Raw genomic sequence first — 10,822 nt, 5'->3', positions numbered from 1 at the left:
TGATAATAATATTAATAACCATTTAGTCATTTTTCGCACCTTAAGTTCTCTTGGTAAAATCAACAAATGAATTCACTGAATACATATACATTCACTGCTGTACCTGAACATGTCTGACAGAGTTCGCTGATGTCCAGGTGTCTGGTCTGGTTGCTGATGGGATTGTTGAGCACACAGCTGTAGGTGTTTTATCCTGATATTCCACCTCCAGAGGTAGAGAGAGACTGATGCTGAGATCAGACACACTGATGCTGGACAATAAACTGTTTCCTTTGTACCAGGAGAGAGTCACATGACCCACATTCACCACTGAACACAACAATGAACAATATGATGATGATGATGATGAAGAACAGTCTCTGCTGATGACAGGAACAGGCAGACGAGCTGAAAGACACGAGAGAGTAAAGAATAGATCAGAATCAAGTGTTTATTGCAGCATTAGTCAGTGAGTATCTCGCCAGCACTGATCTTCATTACTCTATACATTTACAAAAGATTCATATTTATCATGGACTTGTTATTTGGACAAGTAGTAGAGAGGACATTTATTTGCTTAAATGATCCAATGATTTACTTATTTTAATAATTAAGGATTAAAAAATTTTAAATGTTGAGATGCATCTACTTTACTAAGCTTTACAAAAAAAAAATATTTAACTCACCATAGACAGTGAGACTGAAGCTCTTGCTCACACTGTTGCTCTGTAGTTTATAGAGTCCAGTGTGTTCAGTTCTGGTGTTTGTGATGATCAGAGATCCAGTTTGATCGTCCAGCTTCAGTCTGTCTCTGAATCTCTCACCAAGAACATCATCAAATACAATGAAGCTGTCGGCCATTACATTGATTTCAGCTATTAAAGTGTTTTCAGCTCCAAACATCACTAATGCACAATCATCATTTAATTAGTCTCTCAATTATCTCTTAATTACCTCAACTCATTGAGGTCTTGGGATTTGACTCGAAACTTGCTTGTGACTTGAAAGGAATGAGTTGGTTCCTCCTCTGGTGAAATCAGCTGCCGAGTTCATGGGTGGAATAAACACATGGCAGGACTTTTACTTTCTGACCCTGGATTTGACACCTCTGTTTATGACAAGAGTGCACCTGAAAAAAATCTACATCATGACATGAATTCTGACCTTTGTCACAGAAAGTCTTCTTAGTTGCCTTTTTCTCTATCACGAATTAGAAATCATAAGAAATTATTTATCAGTAGAAAACTTAAAATTTCAAAATTCATCCTTTGAAACCCATTTTAAAATCAGACATTGCATTACCATGTAAATGGTACATTAAAATCATGTTACAAAATATTTTCATTCATGAATTATAAAAAATTAAGTTTGGATAGTGCACTATAATGTCTCTGTTCAAAACTGTGGGTGACAGTTAAGGGGTTAAACACAAGTAAACGCAAGATTTTTTTTTTTTAAAGTACTTCAGATATGATGTTGAAATCCTTGTGGGAATTTCAGTAGTAGCTTATTACAATTAATGTATCATGTAATGGACAACAGCCTAATCTACCAAAGTATAACGTTTTAGGGTCATTCTACAGAAACGTCCACTTTTGGTATGGCAAGATGTCTTAAATTTATTTATTTTTTTTACATTTAAACTTAGACCAAATGATTATATTACCTTTTGACTTTATGAATATACAGTGAGGAAAATAAGTATTTAAACACCCTGCTATTTTGCAAGTTCTCCCACTTAGAAATCATGGAGGGTCTGAAATTGTCATCGAGGTGCATGTCCACTGTGAGAGACATAATCTAAAAAAAATCCAGAAATCACAATGTATGATTTTTAACTATTTATTTGTATGATACAGCTGCAAATAAGAATTTGAACACCTGTCTATCAGCTAGAATTCTGACCCTCAAAGACCTGTTAGTCTGCCTTTAAAATGTCCACCTCCACTCCATTTATTATCCTAAATTAGATGCACCTGTTTGAGGTCGTTAGCTGCATAAAGACACCTGTCCACCCCATACAATCAGTAAGAATCCAACTACTAACATGGCCAAGACCAAAGAGCTGTCCAAAGACACTAGAGACAAAATTGTACACCTCCACAAGGCTGGAAAGGGCTACGGGAAATTGCCAAGCAGCTTGGTGAAAAAGGTCCACTGTTGAAGCAATCATTAGAAAATGGAAGAAGCTAAACATGACTGTCAATCTCCCTCGGACTGGGGCTCCATGCAAGATCTCACCTCGTGGGGTCTCAATGATCCTAAGAAAGGTGAGAAATCAGCCCAGAACTACACGGGAGGAGCTGGTCAATGACCTGAAAAGAGCTGGGACCACCGCTTTCCAAGGTTACTGTTGGTAATACACTAAACGTCATGGTTTGAAATCATGCATGGCACGGAAGGTTCTGCTTAAACCAGCACATGTCCAGGCTCGACTTAAGTTTGCCAATGACCATTTGGATGATCCAGAGGAGTCATGGGAGAAAGTCATGTGGTCAGATGAGACCAAAATAGAACTTTTGGTCATAATTCCACTAAACGTGTTTGGAGGAAGAAGAATGATGAGTACCATCCCAAGAACACCATCCCTACTGTGAAGCGTGGGGGTGGTAGCATCATGCTTTGGGGTGTTTTCTGCACATGGGACAGGGCGACTGCACTGTATTAAGGAGAGGATGACCGGGGCCATGTATTGCGAGATTTTGGGAACAACCTCCTTCCCTCAGTTAGAGCATTGAAGATGGGTCGAGGCTGGGTCTTCCAACATGACAATGACCCGAAGCACACAGCCAGGATAACCAAGGAGTGGCTCTGTAAGAAGCATATCAAGGTTCTGGCGTGGCCTAGCCAGTCTCCAGACCTAAACCCAATAGAGAATCTTTGGAGGAGCTCAAACTCCGTGCTTCTCAGCGACAGGCCAGAAACCTGACTGATCTAGAGAAGATCTGTGGAGGAGTGGGCCAAAATCCTCCTGCAGTGTGTGCAAACCTGGTGAAAACTACAGGAAACGTTTGACCTCTGTAATTGCAAACAAAGGCTACTGTACCAAATATTAACATTGATTTTCTCAGGTGTTCAAATACTTATTTGCAGCTGTATCATACAAATAAATAGTTTAAAAAAAAAATTTATTTAGATTATGCCTCTCACAGTGGACATGCACCTACGATGACAATTTCAGACCCCTCCATGATTTCTAAGTGGTAGAACTTGCAAAATAGCAGGGTGTTCAAATACTTATTTTCCTCACTGTATATTATTTTTTTTGTGTGTGTTTTAGTGTTTTTTTGTGTAATTATTTCAAGACCACATGTATCATTTTTTTGTCACTGGTGTTACCTTGTTTAGCAATATTACAAGTTTTTATGAAATATTATTTCTAAAAAAAAAAAAAAATTCAGCACATGTAGTCAGAGTTACAGAAAAATAATGAAAATGCAATAAATAAGGAGATTATGTTTTATTTATTTAATATTACAGACAAAAACAGTACAGTGACACAGTAACACAGCACAGTAACACCAGTGACAGTAACACCAGTGACATACATTGAACCTGATATACTGATCGTCACTGGTGTTACCCATATGGAAGATAACACCAGTGACAGTAACACCAGTGACAATTTTCATGATGCCTTGCAGCAGACATTTTGTAAAATGCATTTTTCAAGCCACATGTTGTCAATCATTGTATACTCACTAAATTAACCTCTTAACTGTCACCGTCCACCCTGTGGGACGCCTACCTTACTTCACTATTTTACAATTAAATCCTAATCTAATCATGACAAACTATATATCGTTGGAAAGGTCTAAGACTCCTAAATAGGTATTTTACCACTTTTTCTGTTAAAAAATTATGTAGGAAAAGTAATAGATTAATTTATGACCAGAGGTGTCAAATCCAGGGTCAGAAAGTAAAAGTCCTGCCATGTGTTTATTCCACCCATGAACTCAGCAGCTGATTTCACCAGAGGAGGAACCAAGTCATTCCTTTCAAGTCACAAGCAAGTTTCGAGTCAAGTCCCAAGACCTCAACGAGTTGAGGTAATTAAGAGATAATTGAGAGACTAATTAAATGTTGATTGTGCATTAGTGATGAACACCTGCTGTTATTAAGAATTACAGAGGATCAGATGTTGATGTTTTATTGGTTAAAATGATGCCACCATCATGGAGATCAGTGTTTGCTTTAGTTGGGCTCTTGACCCTTTTAGTAACTGAGAATGGATTGCTTTTAAGCAATTGCAATATTGCTTCACAACAAACATTTGCACATTGCTGAATTAAAAGCTTGAGGAAGCAGATGAGCTTACACTTTTGGCTTTTATGTCACTTGAATGAACATCATGGAGGTGTCTCTCTTTGGTTTATTTACTGACGTTCAGCTGTTACAGAACTGCAGGAATTTACTATTAAACAAATGCCATCGTAATATTAAATATTGGAAAAAATTAAGAATTATATTGCTCAGGCTTTTAGACATGAACACTTATCATACGATCCTCAACAGTGGTGACAATAATTATTCATACTGTGGTGTTACCCAGCATGCATTGCAGCATGAAGCATTTTGTTGATTGTCACCATTGTTGAGATTCATACGCTGGTTCTTGATGTCTGTGTGTGTCTGAGTAGGACTGGAGTTTAAATATTTAAATGCATTAGATTTAAAATTCTTTCTCTATAACTACTACAGCAGTAAATTCATTGCGTACTGTGGTTTCACAGAGTTGTTTATTCAAAAGCAGAACATAAATTAAAAAAATGAAAAATGTTGTATGTGTATATATATACACACAGTATATTGGATGCAAACAGATAAGCACCTGATGATTACCTCATCATATGAAAACAACTAACAATTGCTCACTGCACAGCACTGATCTCTCCGCTTTACAACAGCACATGCATTGCTACAGAGAGATCTAACACAGGAGTCAAGGGTCAAGAGCCCAACTAAAGCAAACACTGATCTACATGATGGTGGTATCATTTTAACCAATAAAACATCAACATCTGATCCTCTGTGATTCACAGTAACAGCAGGTGTTCATCGCTAATGTACAATCATCATTTAATTAGTCTCTCAATTATCTCTTAATTACCTCAACTCGTTGAGGTCTTGGGATTTGACTCGAAACTTGCTTGTGACTTGAAAGGAATGAGTTGGTTCCTCCTCTGGTGAAATCAGCTGCTGAGTTCATGGGTGGAATAAACACATGGCAGGACTTTTACTTTCTGACCCTGGATTTGACACCTCTGTTTATGACAAGAGTGCACCTGAAAAAAATCTACATCATGACATGAATTCTGACCTTTGTCACAGAAAGTCTTCTTAGTTGCCTTTTTCTCTATCACGAATTAGAAATCATAAGAAATTATTTATCAGTAGAAAACTTAAAATTTCAAAATTCATCCTTTGAAACCCATTTTAAAATCAGACATTGCATTACCATGTAAATGGTACATTAAAATCATGTTACAAAATATTTTCATTCATGAATTATAAAAAATTAAGTTTGGATAGTGCACTATAATGTCTCTGTTCAAAACTGTGGGTGACAGTTAAGGGGTTAAGTAGTTTAATCCATTTGGATTATAGTTTTTTTTTTACAATTCCCTAACAATAAATAGGTCATACCAGTGACATCAACTAAAAGCTTCATATGAAATCATGAGATAAATGAGAAAATTTATCATAAGTGAAAAGAAACAGTGGACTAAACATGGGCCTTTTTTCATAGATGTTTAGAAAATAGGAAGGAGGAAGTCGAGTGATGTCATCAGTGTGATTTTTTTATTCCAAAATAAAAGACTTTTGTTAAGCGGTAACACCAGTGACACAACTACAGGGGACCACTGTTTTAATTATATATTTTATAATATTTTTTTGGCATTTTGTTTTATTATGCCATTTATATCATATATTTGATAGTTATGAATAGACTTTTGTAATTTAAATGGTAGAAAATCCTATTTTTGACCTCAAAATAAAGCACTTTCCCTCTGTACATCCCTGTCAACAATTTGATCTCACAGTGTTCTCACCATGAGCTCACAGGATACTCGTGATGAGGTCACAATGTGAGGTAACAGTGAGCTAAAAGTGTAACCTCACAGCGCCTTCACTGTGAGCTCATACTAATGTGAGGTCAAAGTGCACTCACTGCACAGAGACTAGGTACACAGCATGCATTGCAGCATGAAGCTTTTGATTGTCACCATTGTTGAGATTCATACACTGTCATTTAAACACAAAGAGAAACATCAAGAATCAGAGTAGTTAATAATGTTTGTGTCTTATGCTTTTGTAATTCATCATAAATGATTGTGAAAGTGATATGACACGCGGCCAAGTATGGTGACCTATATTTGGAATTTGTAAACCCACCCAAAGTGCACACACCCGGAGCAGTGGGCAGCCATTTATGCTGCAGCGCCTGGGGAGCAGTTGGGGGTTCGGTGCTTTGCTCAAGGGCACCTCAGTCATGTTATTGAAAGTGGAGAGAGCGCTGTACATTGACTCCCCCACCTACAGTCCCTGCCTGCCCGAGACTTAAACTCGCAACCTTTGGATTACGAGTCCTCTAACCATTACGCCACGACTTCCCAAGACAGAGACTGCATATTGAATCCAGGTGATGACTGTGTTATCATCAATAGCAAACCACCTGGTTGCAATTTCTTTTTGGGTTTTCTTGCCATAACAAATGTGCTTCGCAAACACAATTACAGCAGCCCCAAAAAATATAATGTCTAAAGCAAACACTAATCACTATGATGGTAACGTGATGGTATGATGGTAACGCTGTGAGGACGATCAGTTTTGTGGTACTTGGAATTCTATATAATTAATAAAAAAAAAAAATGCCACATTGATGGCTCTGGAAGGTGTAATTGTTCAAATATATTGTTTCATTTAAAATATAAACAAAATTGTAACCCTAATGTGTATTTTTTTAGCCCCAATTGTAATATTTCTGTAAAGTCTAGGGACAGAAAAGTGGACGTTTCTGTAGAATGACCCTTTAAGTAAAACTGAACAACATATTAAACAGCATATTTTAAGTATTACAAACCTTTGTACATTGTAAATGTTAAAAAATGTGTTGTTTTTTCCTCCAAATATTGTACTTTTCCAAATACTAAAATTATAAATACATAAATATTTAAAATATATTGCAATAGGCCTACACATGGTTATAAAGTACATTAAAAACCCACTAAAAGTGTAATCATTTTGTTATGTTCTTACACAAAGTAGACATAAAACATACTTTAAGTAAGAGTAACATGTAAACAGAGGCGGACAATCCAGGGGTCAGAAAGTAAAAGTCCTGCCATATGTTTATTCCACCCATGAACTCAGCAGCTGATTTCACCAGAGGAGGAACCAAGTCATTTCTTTCAAGTCACAAGCAAGTCTCAAGTCAAATCCCAAGTCCTCAAAGAGTTGAAGTTAATGAGATAATTAAGTGACTAATTAAATGATGATTGTGCATTAGTGATGAACACCTGCTGTTATTGAGAATCACAGAGGAACAGATGTTGATGTTTTATTGGTTAAAATGATGCCACCATCATGGAGATCAGTGTTTGCTTTAGTTGGGCTCTTGAACCTTTTAGTAAGTCGAAGTAATTTGCTTCTAAGCAAATGCAATATTATTTCACAGCAAACATTTGTGCATTGATGAATCAAAAGCTTGATGTAGCAGTTTAGCTGACATTTTCTGCTTTTCAATCGTTTGAGTGAGCACCATGAACGTGTCTCGCTTTGGTTTATTGAGTGATATTCTGGTATTACTGAATTGCAGAAAAACAAAAAGTACTATCAAACATACGCCGCTGTAGTGATTGCATATTAGGTGAAAAGAGCTGCGTGCTTTTAGACATGAACACTTATCATACAATCCTCAACGGTGGTGACAATAATTATTCATACAGCAGTGCATGATGGGAGTTTTTACTAAGGTTACCCAGCAAACATTGCAGCATAAAGAATTTTGTTGGTTGTCACCACTGTTGAGATTCATATGCTGGTTCGTGATGTCTGTGTGCGTCTAAATAGCAAAAGAGTTCAAGTGTTTATATGCGTTAAGTACAGTAGATTTCCATTGAATTCATTACAGCTATTAGAACACGTTCTTTGCATGTGTAGCTTCACAGGCTTGGTTTTTCAAAACCTAAACATGAAAGTAAAAGGCAAAAAAAAAACAATCAGTTCAGCGGTGAAAGCATAGATTTTTATTAATTTAATTTTTTTTATTATTTTATTACTTCTTTTATATCACATTACAAGACCAAAAAGAAACGTTCTTTCATAAATACATATCTTACAACCATATAATTGAATCGATTTGTTACCCTTTGTTCTTTAAACATTTCCAAGAATTAACCAATTTTCAGGACCATATCAAAAGGAGGGATATTTGGTATGTTCCATAGCTTATCGGTTACATTGGCTGGTAATTTCTGCCCGTCTCTTAGAATATAATCCCCTATACCTTTTAAACTTGATGTAATTACGGATTTCACTGGGATCTCATATCTTTGAAAAACACATATATTCCTAGATTTCCATAGTGCTTCTTTAAAAACATTTATAATTACCCACCACCGAATCCATTTTTCACAATTAACCTTTTCCAATTCTCCATACCAAATATCACCTTCACTTGGCACTCTGTACAACTTATGTAACCATAATCGAATAAAATCCCAAACCCTCTGGGCATAAGCACACTCCCAGAAAAAGTGTCTTATTGTCTCTTCTTCTCCACAGTTTGCTCTAGGACACTGAGAAAGGCGAGAGCAACCTCTCCTCTTCAAGAAAGCCCGAGTGGGTAAACAGTTTTGTACAGTTTGCCAAGCAATATCTTTATGGACATTAAACAAAAAAAACATTGTTTACATTTCTCCAAACCGTAATACATTCTGATTCAATGAGCCGACCTATTGGAGTCATTTTAAGTACAGATGAGGATAGCCTCTCCTCCACCAGCTGTCTATTTAAACTCCCTATCTGAATGTTTGACCAAGATGCTCCCTTTAACATCTTGTGGCATTACAGATATTTTCGGTACTACCCCTTTGTTTATTTTCATTTTCCTCTATCGCCTCCTTCCTAATGAATTGTAATCTGATTGGAGGCAAGCACTAATTAAGAGGAGGAGTCAATGTTTATATAGTGCAAGGTTCATAGACTGGGGGTTTTGAGCGGTTACGTACCTTTTGGAGGCAGTCCTTGCGGGTGGATCGTGGAGAGGAGGTGGTGCTTCGGTGCTTCCTGTTTAGCCTGTTGCTAACGGGCATTTCTCTTGGCCAGTGAATGCCTGTCTGTTAATTCGGGATTTGAGCTGGAGTTTTGCACCATACTCCTAAAATCGGTGATTGGGAGTTGTCGGAAAGGAAGGAGCCGAGACTGGCTTCCGCTGCTGATGTTCCCGAGTCACTCTAGTCACCCGTACTGCCAGCTTGGTCAGTGTTTCCTCCAATCACAGATACATATACACTCATTGCACTCATTTCTGCATCTTTAAAAAGTGCTGTTTTGTTTTTTTGGTTTGATTTTGTTTGATTTTTTTCTATAGTGGAATTGTGGTGCTCGGAGATTAACGAGAATAAAAACTTGTATAGATTATTATAACGGTACCTCAGTAAAAATAAAGAAAGTGCTTATAACTCTTCTTGTAGTATTTGTTCCGTCTTCATCTTGTTTGTATGTATCGGATGGTGGTGTTTGTCTGTTGCTATCCGGGATGAATGAAATGTGTAAAAATGTGGCAGGGATATTCTTGTCTGGCGCCCGGACAACAATAACTAATTGTTTTTTTTTTCTCTTTTGAGGCTTTCGGTTTGAGAGTCGAATAAAGTCTGAGTGCATCCATCATTATCAGCAAGACGTGGTCTTGTGGTTAGGACTCTGTGTCATCACATGGGTGACCCAAGTTCGGTTCCTGATCCAGATAGTGTTTTTTTTTGTGTTTAACCTTTGTTTTGTTTTTTTGTGACAAGACAACCTCCGTTACAGAAATGGCGCCCGAACAGGGACATGAACTAAATAAACTGGTTATGACTATTTGAAATTTTGTGACTGTGAATTTTGGAAAATGTGTGGATGTGAATATTTGAATCCATTAAGTTGTATGTCTGAAATCATTTTGGGATTGTGAAACTCTTGAGGAATAGATGAGTAACTGAACCTTTGTGAAAAGAAAAAAAAAAATCTCTGTGATTTTGGAGTGAAAATTTAAATACTGTGGTGTTCTTGAATAACCTGTGTCAACTGAATTTATATATTTTTTGACTTTGTTCTTATTGAAAAGTGTGTGGAACTTTGATTTGGGAAACTACAAATCTATTTTGTTTTCTGCCTTGGATATGTATTTGTTGTCGTTTCTTTTCTCCTTTTTGATGTTTGAAAATGCTATAATTGACTGTAGAGAAGAACTTTTTTTTTTTTTGTATTTTTATTTTTTATTATTTTGCCCCTGTTGCAAACATATACACAGGCCTTGAATTTCATTTTTTTTATTTTTTTTATTCCCAATTTTTCAAATACTCCCACACATTACAAAACATGGCCACTTCCCTTTCCCCACCTTCCACCTATGTGGATATTGATGCCCCTGATGCCCCTAGTATTTCCACTCCAATTTGGCCACCTCCTGTACAAATTCCTAAATATCCTTCCAACCCCTGGGAGGGGAATTCAACAAATTAATGCTCATGTGCAAGGTAACTGGGACAATCTGATGGAATTCATGAAAAGACAGGAGAAAACTGTAAATGAGCTTACCCAGGTACTGAAGGCCTCATCTTTCCACCATAAGAACCAG

This window comes from Onychostoma macrolepis, chromosome 01 (assembly GCF_012432095.1).
Source record: "Onychostoma macrolepis isolate SWU-2019 chromosome 01, ASM1243209v1, whole genome shotgun sequence".
Classification (NCBI taxonomy): Eukaryota; Metazoa; Chordata; class Actinopteri; order Cypriniformes; family Cyprinidae; genus Onychostoma; species Onychostoma macrolepis.
The sequence above is the reverse complement of the archived record's forward strand: the minus strand, read 5'-3'. Positions refer to the sequence as shown.